Genomic DNA, 18211 nt, shown 5'->3' with positions numbered 1-18211 from the left:
ATAGCTTGAGGCAAGACAAATAAACAAATATCACATACATGTTAGGTATCCTAAAATATTATTTTGTACATCTTATATATTTACTTGCAAGAATGTAGCCCCTACCAAACTTGTACACGCCATTTAGACATAGGCTTTCATTTGATATTTGAAAGTCCGCATCGGTCGAGCATAGGGTTGCCACCTTTGATTTGTGAAAAACCGGGACATTCAGATTATTATTATTTTTTGTGGTCTGAGTCTGAGTTGTAGGTTGTAAATAGTATTTTCTTTGACACTGGTGGCTCATCCGACTTTGTTGTGTTATCCTCATAGACAGTGGTTATCCTCCTCGTCCGTCTCTCTCCCCATTTCACACAATAGATGTAAATAGACCGTTTTTAAAAAGCTAGCTAGCAACTAAACTCACACTGTATCATCTTGGATGTGTGTTGATGCGCGCGCGCGACCGACCGACAGCACAGGCAGTTGCTAGGCGATAAGTTGAGCTTCCAATCAAATAAAAGTAAACGCCTGGCATTGCGTCACATTGGCCAATCCACTGTTTTACCCGTTTTTACCATGGTTTTTACCCGTTTACGGACACAGGATTGGATGTACTGTACACAACTATGAAGAAAACACAGTAACAGTAGACGGAAACGGTTTAATTTGAAACCAGGAAATTCTACTTTAGAAGTACATTTTCACAAAAAAACGGGACAATTCGTGTCCCGGGAAAGAATATGAATTTTCTGGGACTGTCGCTCAAAAAAGAGAATAATCCCTGGAAAACCGGGACGGGTGGCAACGGGCACCCCTCCTCCTCATTCAGCTCACGCCAGCGAGAAAACGCTGGCCCAATGTTGATCCTCGTTCTGCCTTTAATACGATCACTTTCTCGTTTCCTCTTGTTGCTTTCCTCCGACAAAACCTTTGCTTTCTTGCTTTTCTGTGCTGCTTCGGCCATGACTATAACATTTGGCAAACAAACGCTAGTTTGGCTCGCACGTCCGATTGAAGGAAGTGGGGGTGGTGGTGGAAGTGACGTATATGCCGTAAAGCAGTCGAATTTTGTAGTTCTCTTTGTTCGCCGGTTACTACCCGAAACCCGAAGTTTAAAAGTACGATTAAAAACGCTACAGACCCCGTCAGGCTATGGCAGACGTGTCATTCAACCTATTGTAAGTCGATGTACCATCACAAGAGACTTGGAAATATATTATTAAGGTTGAAAAGTTACCTGGTGCTGCTTTAATATCATAACATGGTGAATGTTATACCTGGTTACACAGAAAATAAACTATTTGGTTCAGCTTCCTTCAAAAATTCTATAAAGGGGTTCCATACTTTGAAAAATTTTCCAGGTTTTCCCTTAACAATATATGTGAGTTTCTCCAAAGCCAAACAACCAGACAATTCCTGTAACCATTGTTTAAAATTTGGAATTTCTGTGTTTTTCCAATGACGAGCAACTACAAGTTTGGCTTGTAATAAACAGAAGGTCAACATTTTCTTACCAGAGTTAGTTAAAGTGCAAGTTACAGGGAAAATATTAAATATACAAAGTTTAGGACATTTGGGGACATTCTGTTTCACCACCAGTGACAAAAAGTTCAAAACCTTTTCCCAAAAAAGTTGAACTTGAGGGCACTTCCATAAGCAATGGTATAAAGTTCCTATCTCTAGGTTGCATTTTATACATTGATTGGGAATGTTGGGATTAAATTTATGAAGCAATTCTGGAGTTATGTATACTCTCATTATCCACTTGTACTGCAGAAGTTTAAACCTGGTATTAATTGTCTGGGTTTGGGCCTTCAAGCAGATACTCTGCCATTCATCTTCTGTTATATTCTCACTTATATCTTGACACCAAGCCAAACGTTTTTTCTCCGTATTTTCTTTACAGTTAGTGGAGATCAGTTTATAAAACAAGGAAACTTGCCTAGCACCATTAAGGTGGTTTAAAGTAGTTTTTTCTAAAGGGGACAGCTCTGGTAAGAGAAGAGAATTATGCTGTGTTTTATTGATAAAATTCCTAATTTGAAGATATTTAAAGAAATGTGTTTTAGGCAAATCAAACTTTTGTCTTAATTCCTGAAAACTAAGCATAGTTTCATTGCTAAATAAATCTGCCAACTTGTTCAAACCTTTTGATGCCCAGATTTTAAAACCACCATCATGTGTCCCTGGTGTAAACATAGTGTTTCCCCAAATAGGGGTAAATTGTGATAATTGTGGAATCTGTCCAATATGTTTCAAAACTTCATACCATACCACAATAGTATTTTTAACAAAGGGGTTGGAAGTGGCTTTTTTCAGTTTGGGCAGGGGTGCTGAATACAGATACAGATTCAAAGGCAATTTTTGAGTTGTACTCTCCTCAATCCGTACCCAAGGGATAGAATTATCATTTGTAAACCAAAACATTGCTGCTCTTAGCTGAGCTGCCCAGTAGTACCACTTAAGATTAGGCAACTGCAACCCTCCCCTTTCATATGGTAAATACAAAAGAGAGAGTCTCAGCCTGGGACGTCGATTTGCCCAAATAAAATTGGTGAAAAGCTTCTTCATATTGCAGAAAAAATTATGAGGTGGGGGCAGAGGAATAGATTGAAATAAATATAAGAATTTTGGGAGAACATTCATTTTTAATATATTAATACGTCCAATCTGAGAAATTGGTAGGGATGACCATTTATTGATTGATTCAGTGATTAATTTAGTTGTATAATTATAATTACTGGTAGCCAAATTCTTTATGTCTGCGGTGATATTAATACCAAGATATTTAAATTCTTCATAAGCATTTTTAAAGGGGGTCTGGAAGGGAGGTGTGAGACGTTCCGTTTCTTTTAGAAATAGGATCATAGATTTTGACTCATTCACTTTATAACCTGAAAAAGATCCAAATGATTTAATTAGGCACAATAAAGAAGGCACAGATGTACTTAAATTGGATAGAAATAATATAATGTCATCAGCATATAAAGCTATTTTATTTTCAAGATCGCCAATTGTAATCCCTGATATATCTCCACTTCTTCGTACTGCAATAGCCAAAGGCTCAATGGCCAATGTAAAAAGGAGCGGTGAAAGGGGGCATCCCTGACGTGTGCCCCGAGAAAGCGGAAATGATTTAGAGATTATATTATTAGTCAATATCTCTGCTGAGGGTTTTGAATATAAAATTTGTATCCATTTTATAAAATACGGACCGATACCAAAACAAGAGAGTGTATCAAAAAGATAGTCCCACTCCACCCTATCAAAAGCCTTCTCGGCATCCAAAGAAAGTAAAGCTGTATCCGAGACTCCTTTTGTTGAGTGTATGACATTTAACACACGACGTATATTATGAAAAGCTTGTCTACCTCTTATAAAACCATTTTGATCAGTATCAATCAGTAAAGGTAAATACTTATCAAGTCTACTGGCTAAAATTTTAGCAATTATCTTTGTGTCTGAATTTAAAAGACTAATGGGCCTGTAAGAGCCACATTTCGTAGGATCTTTCCCTGGCTTAGGAATTAAAGTTATGAGGGCTGAACGCAAGGAAGAGGGAAGTTCTCCAATATTGAATGATTCATTCATCATGTCAATCATTGGGGTAATCAATTTGTCGTGAAAGATCTTATAGATGTCTATAGGTAGACCATCAGGACCTGGTGCTTTCCCACTATTCATACAATTAATGGCTGCATTCAGATCTGCTATTTCAATTGGTTGATCCAATACTTTGGAGTCTTCCTCAGACAATGACTGTATCCGAATCTCGTCCATAAATGTTTTATAAAGATGGGTATTCTCCGGGGGTGTCGATTTATAAAGATCTTCATAATATTTTCTAAAAGCATTATTAATTTCAGTTGGGATCGTGGTATTCTGTCCATCTATAGTTTCTATCTTGTTAATCCCCCCTTCATTTTGTTGAGTCTTAATTCGCCATGCCAATAACCTTCCAGCCTTTTCTCCTTGGTCATAATATGTTTGTTTTAGCCTAGTTATATTAGCCGCAGCTTTATTAGTAGAGATGTCATTAAATTCTGCTTTAAGTAGTAAAAGTTTATGTCTCAGTTCAGGAGTATCTTGTTTGAAAATTTCTTCTTCTAAGTCCTTGATACTGTGTTCCAATTCTATCATTTTAAGGGCAGATCTGTTTGTCTTAGAACTAGTAAAGCTGATGATTTGCCCCCTAATATAGGCCTTAAATGCCTCCCATCGTATTGAAGCTGATGTTTGGTTTGTATTAAATTCGAAAAATATGTCAATTTGATTTCCAACAAAATCCAGAAACTCAGGGTTATGTAGCCACTTTATATTTAGACGCCATCTAGATGGGCTTTTGATTATGGTTCTGAGAGTATATTTCAGTGATAATGCTGCATGATCCGATAAAACAATACTACTATATTTACAGTTAGATATATAATCTATCAAATCCTTTGAAATAAGAAAATAGTCTATTCTGGAATAAGTATGGAAAGATGAGGAATAGCAAGAAAATTCTTTCTTTGTTGGGTTTTGAAGCCTCCAGACATCGCTTAAATTAAGGTCTTTAATGTATTGATTAATTATGTTCCTACTTTGCGGATGTAAAGCGTCAGTACCTGTGGAACGGTCCAATTTAGGATCTAAGGTACAATTAAAGTCACCAGCGACTATTAAGATACCTTGAAGGGAAGACAAAATTAAGAAAAGATTATGAAAGAAATTTGGTTCATCTGTATTAGGGCCATAAACCCTTACAAGATTGCAATATTCATTGAACATCCTACCACTGATTATAACATATCTACCCAATGGATCACGAATAGTTTTTAATATATGAAATGGGACTGATTTATGTATCAGCACAGCTATACCCCTCTTGAGTGCGAGCTATATGATGCTGCTATAACCTGCCCTGGCCATCTTCTACGCAGTTTAATGACCTCGTCGGACAATAAATGTGTTTCTTGCAGGAATAATATTTTAGGATGGAGATAGTTTACTCTGTTCATCACTTGTTTTAATTTAGTTAGGTTACAGAGCCTCCGCACATTCCAAGATGTCAATGTAAGGCTAGAATCCCTTGACATTTGCAACAAAATGTAATATTCTAAATATTCTTGGTAGTCCAAACATTAATGACCTATTCAAATAAACACCCTGTAACCTTTTTGTAAAGTACAAAGATGTACCAGAAAACTGAAATGCAAATATAGATGTATAGTAAAGAAAGAAAAAAAAAAGAAAGAAAAAACAACAACAACAACAACAACACACAATCCCCAGCACGTGCACTAGATAGAACACACAGATGCACGGCGAACATCCCTTTTCTTCGACTAGAACTGTAGTTACGTACTCTAACGGTCCTCTAATAGGAACGCTATTAGGTTGCTGAATTAAGAGGAAAAAATAAAAAAATGTGTCCAAAACAAAATGAATACCACACGCTCTCAAAGACCAAGTATTTTGACCGTTTAACCAAAAGAAAATGCGCTAAAATAATCAGCTTACTCTATGATTCTGCTTAGTAATCAAATCAAAGCCAACCTTTTACGAATTATGAAAATCAAAAAATCCCAACCTTACGTTTTATAGGGCATTTGCAGACTAATCGTCCAAGATTTTTTTTTCTTTTTTAAATGAAAGTTCAGTACTAAAGTGGACGATTCAACTTTCATGCAAAGTGTCAAAAAGAACAAATGAGTTACTCAGACGTTGGCTGCTCCGCTTCCCGGACATCCTTTGGCAAGGTCGCGATGAATTTGCCTGCTTCTTCAGGAGAGTCGAAAAAACGACGACGGTCTCCGAAGATAACCATAAGCTTGGCGGGGAAAATCATCCCGTACTTAATCTTCCTCTTTCGAAGCTCTAGCTTCACCTCCTCAAATCGCTTTCGTTGTTTTAACACCTCGGACGATAGATCAGGAAAAAACATAATATGGTGATCCTGGAACATCACTGTACCTCTTTCCCGGGCTGCTCTCAGTACTCTGTCTTTGTCAGCATAGTTGAGTAATTTCAGTATCATTGTTTTTGGCCTTGACGATGCGTTTCCACCAGCTTGTTTGCCACTGGTGGGTAGCCTGTGTGCCCTTTCAATGATCACCGGCGCCGGGAAGGTATCCGCACCTAGAAGCTGTGGAAGCCAACTTTCCAAAAACGAAACAGGATTATTTCCTTCGATTCCATTTGGAAGTCCCAGAATCCGAATGTTAGAGCGCCGGCTTCTACACTCGGCCATGTCAAGAGCAGAGGCAAGATCCGATGCGGATTTTTCGAGTTTAACAACCCTTCCTTGAAGGCCGCTAATGTCATCCTCGGCTTGGCTGATTCGGCTCTCCGCTTCGGTAAGTCTTTCAGTGAAGGTAAAGAAATCCTCTTTAACTTCTTTAATAACTGCCAGAACCTCCTTGTATTGGGACCGAAACTCACTCTTCAAACCGTTTATAGCTGAAAGAATTACGCTATTATCGGGTGGAGTAACGTTATCAGCCTCGGTGTGAGTGTTGGCGCCAACCGGCGGTGTGCTATCAGCTTCAGACGTGGGTCCTAGGTCGTCGACAGCGGAATCTGTATTATCTTTTTTATCTCCTTTTCTTTGCGATCGCGAAGACATGTTGACTGTTTTGCAGAGCAACCGTCAAAAAAAGAAAACGTGTCTTTTGGTTATCGGGTCCAGATAAAGATTTAAAAACAGGATTTTCCGAGAGCTTTGAAAAACGTGACCGTTCAGCAACCCGACATAACCGGAAGTCTGACAGAGATACTTCTATTTGTTAGATAAGATCTAAACCAACTGAGGACAGTTCCCTGGATGCCTACAAAATATTCTAGTCGGTTTATAAGAGAGTTTTATGATCAACTGTATCAAGGCAAAGTCTAACAGTATTAGGATCACAGGGTCACCAGAGTCAGTCGCTAACAGTATATCATTAGAAACCCTTAATAAAGCAGACTCGGTGCTGTGAGGAGGCTTAAACCCAGACTGGAAAGTTTCAAGAACTTGATTTTAGCTGAGAAAAGACGAGTTGATTGAGAACTGTTTTCTCCAATGCTTTTGTAATAAAAGGAAGGGTCGAAATAGGTAGTAAATTATTGTCAAGTAAACTGTCACATTGTAAACTTAACAAAAAAAATGGACAAGCAGAGGGCGCTTGCCCTGGCTTTAATCGAGGTTGAGAGGTGTATAAACACTCAGGAGACAGGCTTATTTTAGGATGAGTCGGGGACAGTTTGACAACCTGCTGTCAATCATCGGTTCCAGCATCACAAAAATGACAACCAAATATAGGGAGTCAATCGGTCCTGCCGAACGGCTGAGCATTTGTTTACGGTAGGTTATGTTTTTGCTTGTGTAACGTTTTGTAAAATGTTAATAGTCTATATCCTGCTGGTTAGTTTAACCTGTGACTGTACCGCACAATTTACGAGTTAATATTTAGTAATATATTTTGTATCAGTACTGTAATGGCATTTTTAATCTTTCCTAATGATTTAACAGATTAATGCTGTATGTTCTCTGTCTGTATTCTGAGTTTCCTGATGTAACGTTGGTTCAGCTGGGGGGGGGAGGTGTGAGCCCGAGAATGATCTGTGTCTTAAGTTTCCATGCTGGGGGAAGCTGTTCCTGCTTGTATAAACGGGGGGGGGGGGTGATGGTTTCCCCTTGCATTATAAAGTAGCAGGCCAAGCTCTCTTGAGGAGAAGTGCCAGTGTCTGTCTGTCTCTGACTCTGGCCTGCAGCCTGGCTGCAAGGCTGGGGTCAGGGAACCATTTTCTTGCATGAATAAATTACTTTTCTTTTTAAATACAATTTGGATCTTGACGTCTCTTTGCCTGGGAATGCTGAGTTTAGTAATTGTTTTTGCCACAACAATTTGGTGTCAGAAGTGGGATTCCGTGAGGAAAATTATTCTCCTGGTCCTGAGACGGATTTGACGGAGTGAATCGCCCCGGTACCAGGTACTGGTCTCATACCTCGACGGTTTGAGAAATAGAGCTCAACAGGTTACGAGAGAGAGAGAGAACTCCTGATTTCAGGGCCAGAGAAGAATCCTCACCGGGATCAGAAAGAATCCGTGGCAGTGCATCTCAGCTCAGGTAAAAAAGACAGCCAAATTATTATTTTTCTTCTCTTTTGTTGGGTGTAGATTGATATAGGCTAACTGTGAGTGAACCATATTGGCTGAGACTGTTTCTTTGGTTGCGAGTAGAGTTTTTAAGCGGGAAATTGACCTGAGGAAGTCAAGTCAATTTTCTGAAAACTAGCTCGTAGGTGGACGGAAGAGCCACACCGTGGACGGAAGAGCCACAGCTGATTAAGTAAGTGAACGGAAGAGTCACAACTGAATACAGAGCATATTTGCTAAAACCTGTCTGATTTTGGGTTAAGAAGTCAGATCTGTTCGAAGACGTTTGGACAGATTAGTAAGACGCGCGTCGAAAATAAAAATCCAAGAGAGGAGATTCAGCCAAAGATGGGATCATCTGACAGTGAGCTAGATCATTTTTACACACCAGTTTTTTGTTAAAAAGAAGAAATTATGGCCAGAAAACGCATGCAAGAAATTGGAAGAACAGATATTTGTTTAACAAAAGGCTTTTTATAGTTGTGTTCAGCATCTGTGTAAAACTATGAATAGTCAGAGAATTGTTGAAATGTAGGTATAGAAAAAAGAATGTTTGTTTTTCTGATGCAGAAATTACAAAAGAGTGAGTTGTTGAACTGAATTGTTGGATTGCAGATAAAGAGAACAGAAAGAAACTGAAATGTAGGGATAGAAAATAGAATGTTGTTGAGAGTTGTTGAACTGAATTGTTGGATTGCAGATAAAGAGAACAGATGTAAGAAGGAAACTGAAATGTAGGGAAAGATTGAAGATTTAAGGAACATGGAATGTAGGGAATTGATAGAAGTCATGGAACTATTTATGATCGCCTGTTAAGTCAAATTAAGTTGAAATGGTATGAAAAGTGAGTTTTAGATGAAAATAAGGCATTGAGTATGATTAACAGGGATTAACATGAGGAATGTTTCATTAAGCAGAATGGGCAAAATTCTATATGTCAGTGTTAATTATGATGTGAATGTGCTTTATTGTATTAATGTTAGGAAAACAAGGATATTGAAGAATAGATTTCCATATGTTTATAACAGAGTTTATAAAATATTTGAATGTGCAGGCAGCTATGAGAGATGTCTGTGTAATTTAGGGACTGAGATATGAAGGATATTGTAATTTCTGTGAAACCGTCCTGATAAATAATAATGAGACAGAAGAGAGCAAATGCTGTAAACAGCTGAAGCTAACTGATTTGCAAATGATGCTTTTGTAAAAGTTTGATTCTGATTGTAAAGAAACAATAAAAATAGACTGGTTCCAAACAAAGAAATGCCAAAATGATACAAATTTGAAGAAAGCTTCTGTGTTAACATGGATTAGAAAAAAAATAGAGTAATGTTACTCTGATTTGGCTATTTAATTGAATTTGCAACTGATATTTTATTGCTGTTGGCTTTCCTGAATGGGACAGAACTGAAAGTGGGGGTGCATTCAAATCTGATAGTGGTCAGACAGTATGAAACTCAAACAGTAAAAACAAATTGTCAGAAAGAGCCTTTTGAACTCTTTAGTGTGGTTAACTTGTAAAGAAAAGACCATTGTCCTTAGGAAGACAGATGGGTTATTTAGCCTTTGAACTTTTAGTGTAGGTAATTATCTTCAGGAAAGATAGAGATCATTTACCCACAAACAAAGAATTTTCGAGTGAGGACAGTAAAACCCCCGAGGGAAGGGGGAATTTAGAAAACTCAGGGAAATTTAGAATTTTATTCTATTTCATTCCAGTTAGATCTAGTTTACGGGAACTGAGATTGTAAAAGAATACAGAGAATGCTATTTTGATTGAATTTGCAACTGAGAGATTGTATTGTTGTTTGTTCCTGAATGGGACAGAACTGCAAGTGGGGTGAATTCGGTGGCTGGCCGTGATCAAACAGTAAAGTGTTTTATTGTGGTCAAGCAGTAGGTTACATCTAAATGATGTGAGAGTGACGTGTATTAATGTAGTGTTAATGAAACGAAAAACTTTTCTTAAACTTCTTCAGACATTGTGTGGTGTTAAGCATGTTTATCTTCTGGAATGCATGTCTGTTTTCTTAAGGCTTGCTCATAGCAAAAACACATGCTACTGGGGAACTTCTAACACCTTAAGCCACGGGAAACTTTTCAGTCAGGAAGGCACGGAAGGTCATTTAACCATAAATGAAGACCCCTAGGTGTGAAAGACAATTTGGCCTAGGAGGGTTAGATAGGGTAATCTATTACAGTTAGAGATGGTCGTATTAGAATAAACAGAAAAATTACAGAGAGAAGAACTGAAGGCGGCTATAAAATGATTGTCTTTTAATGAAACGCTTAAAAAAGGTTCTAGATGATCATAATTGCAGATTGATAAACTCATAGAAGAGAAAATATGGAAGTAAGATATTAAAACTATGGTAATTTGAGAACATGACAACTAAAATTTAGATGAAATTTGAAATGTTATTGAGACTCAATAATAATAATAATTTGTTCTCTAAAGAATAAAATAAGCTAAACAGAAGCAGTGTTGAGGAAGTAACAGTTGCTAAAAGCAAAAATGCGTAAAAGGCATTTGATTAAACAAAAGTTTGTTAGTGTTGACTATGAAAGACCTACAAGCTGATGTGCTATTTGTAAATAAGATAAAGTTTATGATTTGGTTGAAAACAATTTGATTATCTGAATTTGATGTGTGCTGAAACAGTTTCAGTGCAACAGAGACTCATTCTGAGTAGGAATTTATAATGTCTAAATTCCCCAGAGATGTCAAAAGAAACTATAAAAATGATGCTTGAATTGAAAATGCATTTAATTTATGGAAAAGATAACTCAAGCTAGGCTAGTGTTAAAATATGATAGATAAAGTCTGAAGTTAGTTTATGAAAGTGCAAAATATTAGTCCTGAATGGCTCAAAAGTCTCTCTTCTCATTCAAATGTCAGCTAAAAGCTGTTATCTGAGCATGTGTTGTAAATGTTAATGAGCTATAAAGCACAGTGTTTCAGTTGAAAATAATAGGCACAGAGATATTTAAAGAAATAATGTTACAGGATCTTATAAATTTAGAGGACAATTTGTAAATGTTTTAGAAGTAAAACTGAATGACTTTAAAGAAGGTTTTAAAATACTGTTTTGATTTGTTTATTTTAGAACCAGTGACTTCTTTGTCTGATTTTAGTTGCCACCATGAGACAGGGCCGATGGCTCCGGCTACAGAAGTAACAGTAATAATTGATTAAACAGTAATTGATTAAATACTGTTGTTTAAACGTTAGATTGAAGATAATTCTTTGATCGATATTGGACGCTCCCGTTAGATGGGATGGTTTTTGATTACCTTTTTTCAAACCAAAAAAAAAAAAAAAAAAAAAAAAAAAAAAAAAAAAAAAATTTCTTAACAAACAAACTATGATAATTCTGCTCAAGTGAAGTAGAGCTATAATCAGTGTGCAATGAGGTGTAGATTCCAAAGACGGGTAAGATTCTCCGGTGGCCAGTAGGGGGACGACCTAAGGCAGGACTGCACCGGCCACTGAGCACCTGCCCACCAGGCTAGGGAGGTGTGTCTATGAAAAGGGAGTGGTTGTGATGCTTCTGATGGGCCAAGAGCATCTAGGGGGGACTATAAGAAATTATAAGTCTGCTCCGATCCAACTTCCACTCCAGTATATATATCCAAATGCTCCTTCACTTAAAAGAGCTTATTTATCATAGAGACAATTGCTTCTAATCTCAGTAATATGCAAATAGTATGACAGAGTCACAGCTGTCACCTATAGCGTGCGACAGCGGGCAATCGAGAACCATTGATTATAGGGACTCCAAAACACAAAGAATGTTTTCAGACCATGAGGTGAATTAAATTTTCTGCTGTGAAGACAGTAACAAAATTCTAAGATGTTAGTTGCCTTAAGGGCAAGGAATTTTAGGTCATTGGACATGACAAAGGGCCATTAGTACATGATGGTGGCTAAAAATGGAGAAATATTTTGTAGATTCAAGGAAAAGTCTGAGTAACGAAGGAACTAATACATAAAATAAGTTATTGTAATGAATTTATTGTTACATTTTGTCTAAATTACAGTCTTAGAAGGCTGTTGAAAAGAGCATTTGTTTAGAGAAAGAGAGAGAGACTGCTTGAGGAAGGAATTATATTTTGTCTTTCTGTATTCGGCCAGTAAAGGAAAAGCTAAAACAAATTAATGATAATGAACAAAAAACAACACAGCTGACTTTTGTAAAAAAAACAAATTAATAGACATGTTTTGAAAAAGGTTAAGAGGCCATGTAAATTAGGTAAAAGCTACAGAAAATTTAAGTTTTAAAATCTGATTTAAAATGTAATTTTTTTTAGAGAAAAGATATGAATACGAAATATGAACGGTTAATAGTCAGATGTGTGTGTTTGATGATGACTGCAGTTTTATGTCTTGATAAGTGTGAGTTTAGGTATTAGGCAGTGGAAAACATTATGTCTGAATAGTGTGCATAGATGTGTCGTTAAATTTGAGAGAAGTTGATAATTCTGAATCGATTTGGTCATTTATGATATACAGTAGATTTGAATGAATTTCTAGATCAATTTTGGATATCTTTGGTCCATCATAGATTGAAATAAAATAGGTTATAGATTTGAAAATGTTTGTAGATGACTAAGGGCCATTTGCATTTTCAGGGTATGTATGAATGTTTGTGAAACAATTAACATTTGTTGAAACACGGGAAACCTGTCAGGCAGGGAGGCCAGAGGGGCCATTTGACCATAAATAAATACCTTTGATCTTACAGATGCAAGGGACAGTGAAGCCCACGGAGGAGGGCAAATAGAGTGACAATTGTATTCAGTTTTGCAGATGACTGAGAATTGAGATTGAGTTGAGAGACAAACTATTGAGAGCAGTCCTGAAAAGCAGGATACGCAAAGAGTGCATTTGCATTTCAAATAATTTGATAAGAAGATGAGATTGTGGCTTAGAGTGAAGAATATAACATTTTGGTTAAGAGACAGAGAAAGATGTCTGGAGGACAGTGTTTAGTTTAGTGAATCAAAACCCAATTATGTTAATTTGATGCACAAGTAAGATGGTGCATCAAAAATGGGGAATATAGTTTGTGATGGTTTGGGATTTCCCAAAGCCATCTGTGTTCCCAAAGCCATTGCACAGGTGGAGCAATGGATGTTGAGATTGAGTAAATCTCAGAATGGTTTAATTGAGTAAAGCCCTGCAAGAAGCCATTCTTCTCCCTAACAAAAGTCTGTAAAGTGTGCTAATAACAAGAAATGTTTCAACAGGAAAACGCCTAGGGCGGATACAGCAGCACAGCGGACACACAGAACACATGTGACAATAACCTTAACATTTGTTTTTTTCTTTACAGAGAATGCAGACTTTTGGGCACATGGCATGAGCAAAGAAACACACACACACACACACACAAACAAATGATCAGATAAGAGCCTTTCAAAACCCAGGGGGGTCAGAAGGACCATTTGTTTTAAAACCAGCTTGATCTTGTCATACAGGAGTGAACGAACAGGGCAGACTGTGCCCAATGAAATAATGGCTATGGATGAATTTGGCTAGCTATCCTGGCTTATTATTGTGACAGAAAGGTGAGACACCTGCGCAGCGAATAACTTCAACATTTTTCTTTTGCAGGATGTCAGGATGGATTGGATCAAACAGAATTGATTCTGTTCCAAATGTATAAATGTTATTTTGTTAACATGAGCAAAGTGGGTTGAGTGTGTTTCAGGGGAAAAGGACTCTGAGAATGACAAGAAATTATCTGGTGATAAAGTTTCAGGTTGATGATTTCACAGGTCACATCAAGAGGGACGACCGACTAGACAAGCAGTTACTAACAAAATCACTTAAGGTCTTCGTTCGCAGGTGACAGCAGAAAGTAAATGTTTTAATCCAGTGGGGGTACGGTCATGATCTAAGGGAAAATCTTGTAAGAATCAGAAAATGATTGGAGAGTGTGAGACCTGAGTCCAAACTTCTCACCTTAGACTAAACGAACAAACACATGCCAACGCGAAGAATAAAGTGAGGGATCAAAGGCTTGTGCTAGTAACAGCTTCCCTTACCTACGAGGGAAAAGACCATTGCAACTGCGTGCAAAACGTCAAAAATGGTGAAGACGGAACGTCAACGCATCTGGAGAAAGATGATTAGACCAACTAATGGTTTAGCAGAAGAATCTGTTTTTTTTGTGATGATGTTGATGATTTTATTTAATTGAATCAAACTAGGTATTGATTTTTATTGGTGAAAATGTAGAAAATCTATTAATTGATGTGTAATAAGCAAAAAAAGGGTCGTAATGGAAATATTAGAGTTAATTTTGAAAAACTACATTGGTTAGAAAAATGAACAAATTTATGCAGACGATTCGAGTAGCGGAAGTTACAGTGAAATGTATTAATTGAGTTAAATTCTGTTTTGTTTTGTTTTCATTTCTTTCCTTTTGTTTTGTTTTGTTTTGTTCTGTTTTCTTTTCTTTTCTTTCTGAAGACGATGAAATGTAAAAAGGGTTAAAAACAGCAGTCGAGATGTTACGAGATGACGTACAAGGACAGGATTTGAAATGAGGGGTTTTGTTATCATTTTTACTATTTGTATGTTTATTCAAATCAACCAGGGGTGTTGAATTGATATGGTTTTCATACTATGAAAAAGCGGTGACAGTGCATATCCATTTAACCCTGATTCAGTTTAAATATTTACTTGCTTGTTCCTTCAACAAGGTTCAAGGGATGCGTTTATTTGTAGTTATCAGAGAATGATAAAAAGGGAGAATTTGTAATGGCATTTTTAATCTTTCCTAATGATTTAACAGATTAATGCTGTATGTTCTCTGTCTGTATTCTGAGTTTCCTGATGTAACGTTGGTTCAGCTGGAGATGGAGGTGTGAGCCCGAGAATGATCTGTGTTTTAAGTTCCCATGCTGGGGGAAGCTGTTCCTGCTTGTATAAACGGGGGGGGGGGGGGGGGGGTGATGGTTTCCCCTTGCATTATAAAGTAGCAGGCCAAGCTCTCTTGAGGAGAAGTCCCAGTATCTGTCTGTCTCTGACTCTGGCCTGCAGCCTGGCTGCAAGGCTGGGGTCAGGGAACCATTTTTCTTGCATGAATAAATTACTTTTCTTTTTAAATACAATTTGGATCTTGACGTCTCTTTGCCTGGGAATGCTGAGTTTAGTAATTGTTTTTGCCACAACAGTACTCAATCTGTAAAGTAACTAATTAGAAGTGTAGACAAATTTAGGAAAAGTAAAAAGCACAATATTTACATCTGAAATTATGCATAGACACATTCACCTTGATGTCAAGGCAGACTGCAACTCAAATAATTCTACCCAGGGCTGGTGCTATGTATGAGCATATACATGGACATTTTTTAAATAAAGTCTAGGCCAGGGCTATTCAATTACAAATTCAGTTGGGCCAGATTTTCAAACCAAGAAGGTTAGCTGGGCCAGTTATTTTAGCGGCAAAGCAACACAAACACATTTATTGAATACGTAAAGTTTATTAATTTGTTTCTCTTTTAACTTTGGTCAGTTTGCACATCAAAGGGTGCATAAAAATACAATAAAAGAGCTAACTGAACAGACTCTGAGGCTATGATCTGAGGTAGCCCCTACTTTTTCCACTTACAAAATAAAAAAATAAAAACTCTTTCCTAGGCCTACCTAGGCTACATATCTGACCTATCTGATTACCAAGTGGATAAAACAAAATAGTGCACAGTAGTAGATAAGCAATAACATTTCCTTTTGAAACAAAATAAACATCTCAAAGTGCATAAAATGAAAAGTGCACAGTATTCACAACTAGGCTATAACTAACACATGAATACAAGCTGGACTACTGCACATATTGCACAAACTGAGGGAACATTTTAAATCACCACATTTGTGATTAGGACCTTTGTTACATATCCAACATTATATTGTTGTACCCAGCTGATTTAGTGGGAGAAGTGACATTTTTTGTTTTTAACAAGAGCAGTGACTTTTGGCTCGTAAGTTGTCAATGCGATCCTAAGGCATTGGTGGAGAGTACGGTCAGTCAGGGAGCAACGAGAGTTACTTTTTATGGAGTTCATGTGTGAAAAACTTGACTCACATGTGTATGTTGATCCAAACATACTGAGCATGACGATCGCTACTTTCTTAATGTTAGGGAACTGATGTACGTTGACATCAGTCCAAAACATTGTAGGACCGTTAGTGCAAAGCTCCTGTGCCATGGTTACAGATGACTGCATATCAACAAGTTCGAGTGCGAATTTCCCCTCGTCAATGGAAGGAACCACTTGCTTTGCTCTGGCGGATAAGTCCCCTTCTATTGCAACGGTGAACGGGTCTCTGACAAAAACGGCCACCTCTGTGGGCAGAACAAGTCCATCCAATCGACCAGCAAAGTTCATTTTCAACCTCGCAATAAAATCTGTCATCACATCCGTGATTTGTGCGGGGGATGAGATGCATTTGCGGAGTGTCGCAAAATGCAGCATTCGGCCTGTGCTCAAATCAGTTGCGAAAAGGTCCAGTTTAACTGAGAATGCGCGCATCTGTTCCACAAGGTCGATGACAGTTTTGTCTCTGCCTTGTAGTGCCAAATTGAGATCATTCAGGTGTTTGAATATGTCGCTCAGAAAGCAGGCATCGGCCATGAAGTTGTCGTCCAGTATGCGACTCAAGTGCGTTTCTGACTTTTTTTGCTTGCTGCTGCGGAGGAAAGTTATGATCTCCTCTCGGAGACCACAGAAACGCTCCAGTGCTTTGCCTTTGGACAGCCACCTCACATCATTATGCAAAAGCAGGTCGTGGTGCTCAGCAGACATTTCTGACAGCAGCATGCGGAACAAGCGGTGTTGGAGGCTTGATGTGGAGCGAATAAAATTAATTGTAGCCATCACGTTGTCCATTGTCGTTTTCAGCGCCCCGTACAGTTCTGCAGGCAGGGGCGTTTGTTTATAAAACAGGGTGGGTCGTTAGGCAGCTTAGGGGGGTTCGGGGGCATGCTCCCCCGAGAAATTTTGGATTTCTCGGACCTACATAGGCCTATGTGCATTTTAAGGTGTTTAAGGCCAAAAAATTGGAATACAATAGAAGCAAATAATGAATAAAAATACGTTTATTTGTATTTTGTACAAACTTTTGTTTCGTCATGTTTTCATAGCTCAATAGCGTTTCGGTGTGCTCAGATGTGCAGTCGCTAGGAAACATGCACAGACGCGCGCGGACATGGATTTCTGTCGCGCAGGAATGTTTATTTTAAAACAACCACAAGTAGAGTAAGTGTTCATAAACCGCATAACGGCCAAAAAAAGGCCTAAGTGCCACAAAGTAACAGACAATGCAAATCTGTCTTATCCGAGGGACATTCTTAAACGCTTAACGATCCTTTATATAAATCTGGGCCTGCATGGCGGCAGGAAAAACACGCAGAGATGTAAGACACCGTGTCTCTACCTTACGATGATTTCGGTACACCAAAGGTACCGGGAAGTTCGCCGGCGCGAACTACAGTTGAGAACTACAGTCCTGCTTGTAGTAGTTGCGCAACTTGTGTGTGGGCCGCGAGTGTGCGTGCTGCGTAGGCGCGTCAAGGCACATCTGATTGGCTAATACTACACACTGAAGATAAATTAAAGGCGGGGTAAAATACTTAGTTTCAGTCAATCTCATGTGAATCTTGAGTACCTATAGAGTAATAGTGCGTCCTTCATATCTCCAAAAAGTCTTTAGTTTCATCATATTTATAAAATAAAAATACAGCTTTCCGATTCTATCCGGAAAAAGCCGAGGTCCTTGATTCTGGGCGTGGGCGGAGCTATAGAGTCAAGCGGGAGCATCCACAACATACAAACTGCATCCACTGTTCCAGTAACACTGGGTTCTTTGGGAAGCTGAACAAGGTAAACTTTCCCTCACATCCCAAAACACACTTTTTTGGAGACATTCTTGACATCAACCATTCCTATTTAGCGCTGTGATGATGATGATTTTCAGCACAGAAACTCTCTGTTATTCGTTCAAAATAACTTTTCAAACTTTGGCCATTATTAGCATGAGAATCCATCTCTTTAACACTGTAAACAACTCTGAATACATGAAACACCATTGTACCCCC

At 38.1% G+C, this 18211-nt stretch overlaps 2 protein-coding genes across 3 annotated transcripts in view; both read left to right on the top strand.

Moving 5' to 3' along the window:
- LOC307006210 (uncharacterized protein) overlaps positions 1-18211 on the top strand; it is a 140452-nt gene that overhangs the window by 47526 nt on the left and 74715 nt on the right. The gene's annotated exons all lie outside the window — the stretch shown is intronic.
- The window catches only part of LOC307006302 (uncharacterized protein), a 61218-nt gene that overhangs the window by 19537 nt on the left and 23470 nt on the right, over positions 1-18211 (top strand). The gene's annotated exons all lie outside the window — the stretch shown is intronic.

Source organism: Phoxinus phoxinus, assembly GCF_949152265.1.
Source record: "Phoxinus phoxinus genome assembly, chromosome: 1".
In the NCBI taxonomy this organism is placed as follows: domain Eukaryota; kingdom Metazoa; phylum Chordata; class Actinopteri; order Cypriniformes; family Leuciscidae; genus Phoxinus; species Phoxinus phoxinus.
This window is presented reverse-complemented; position numbering and strand designations above follow the sequence as displayed.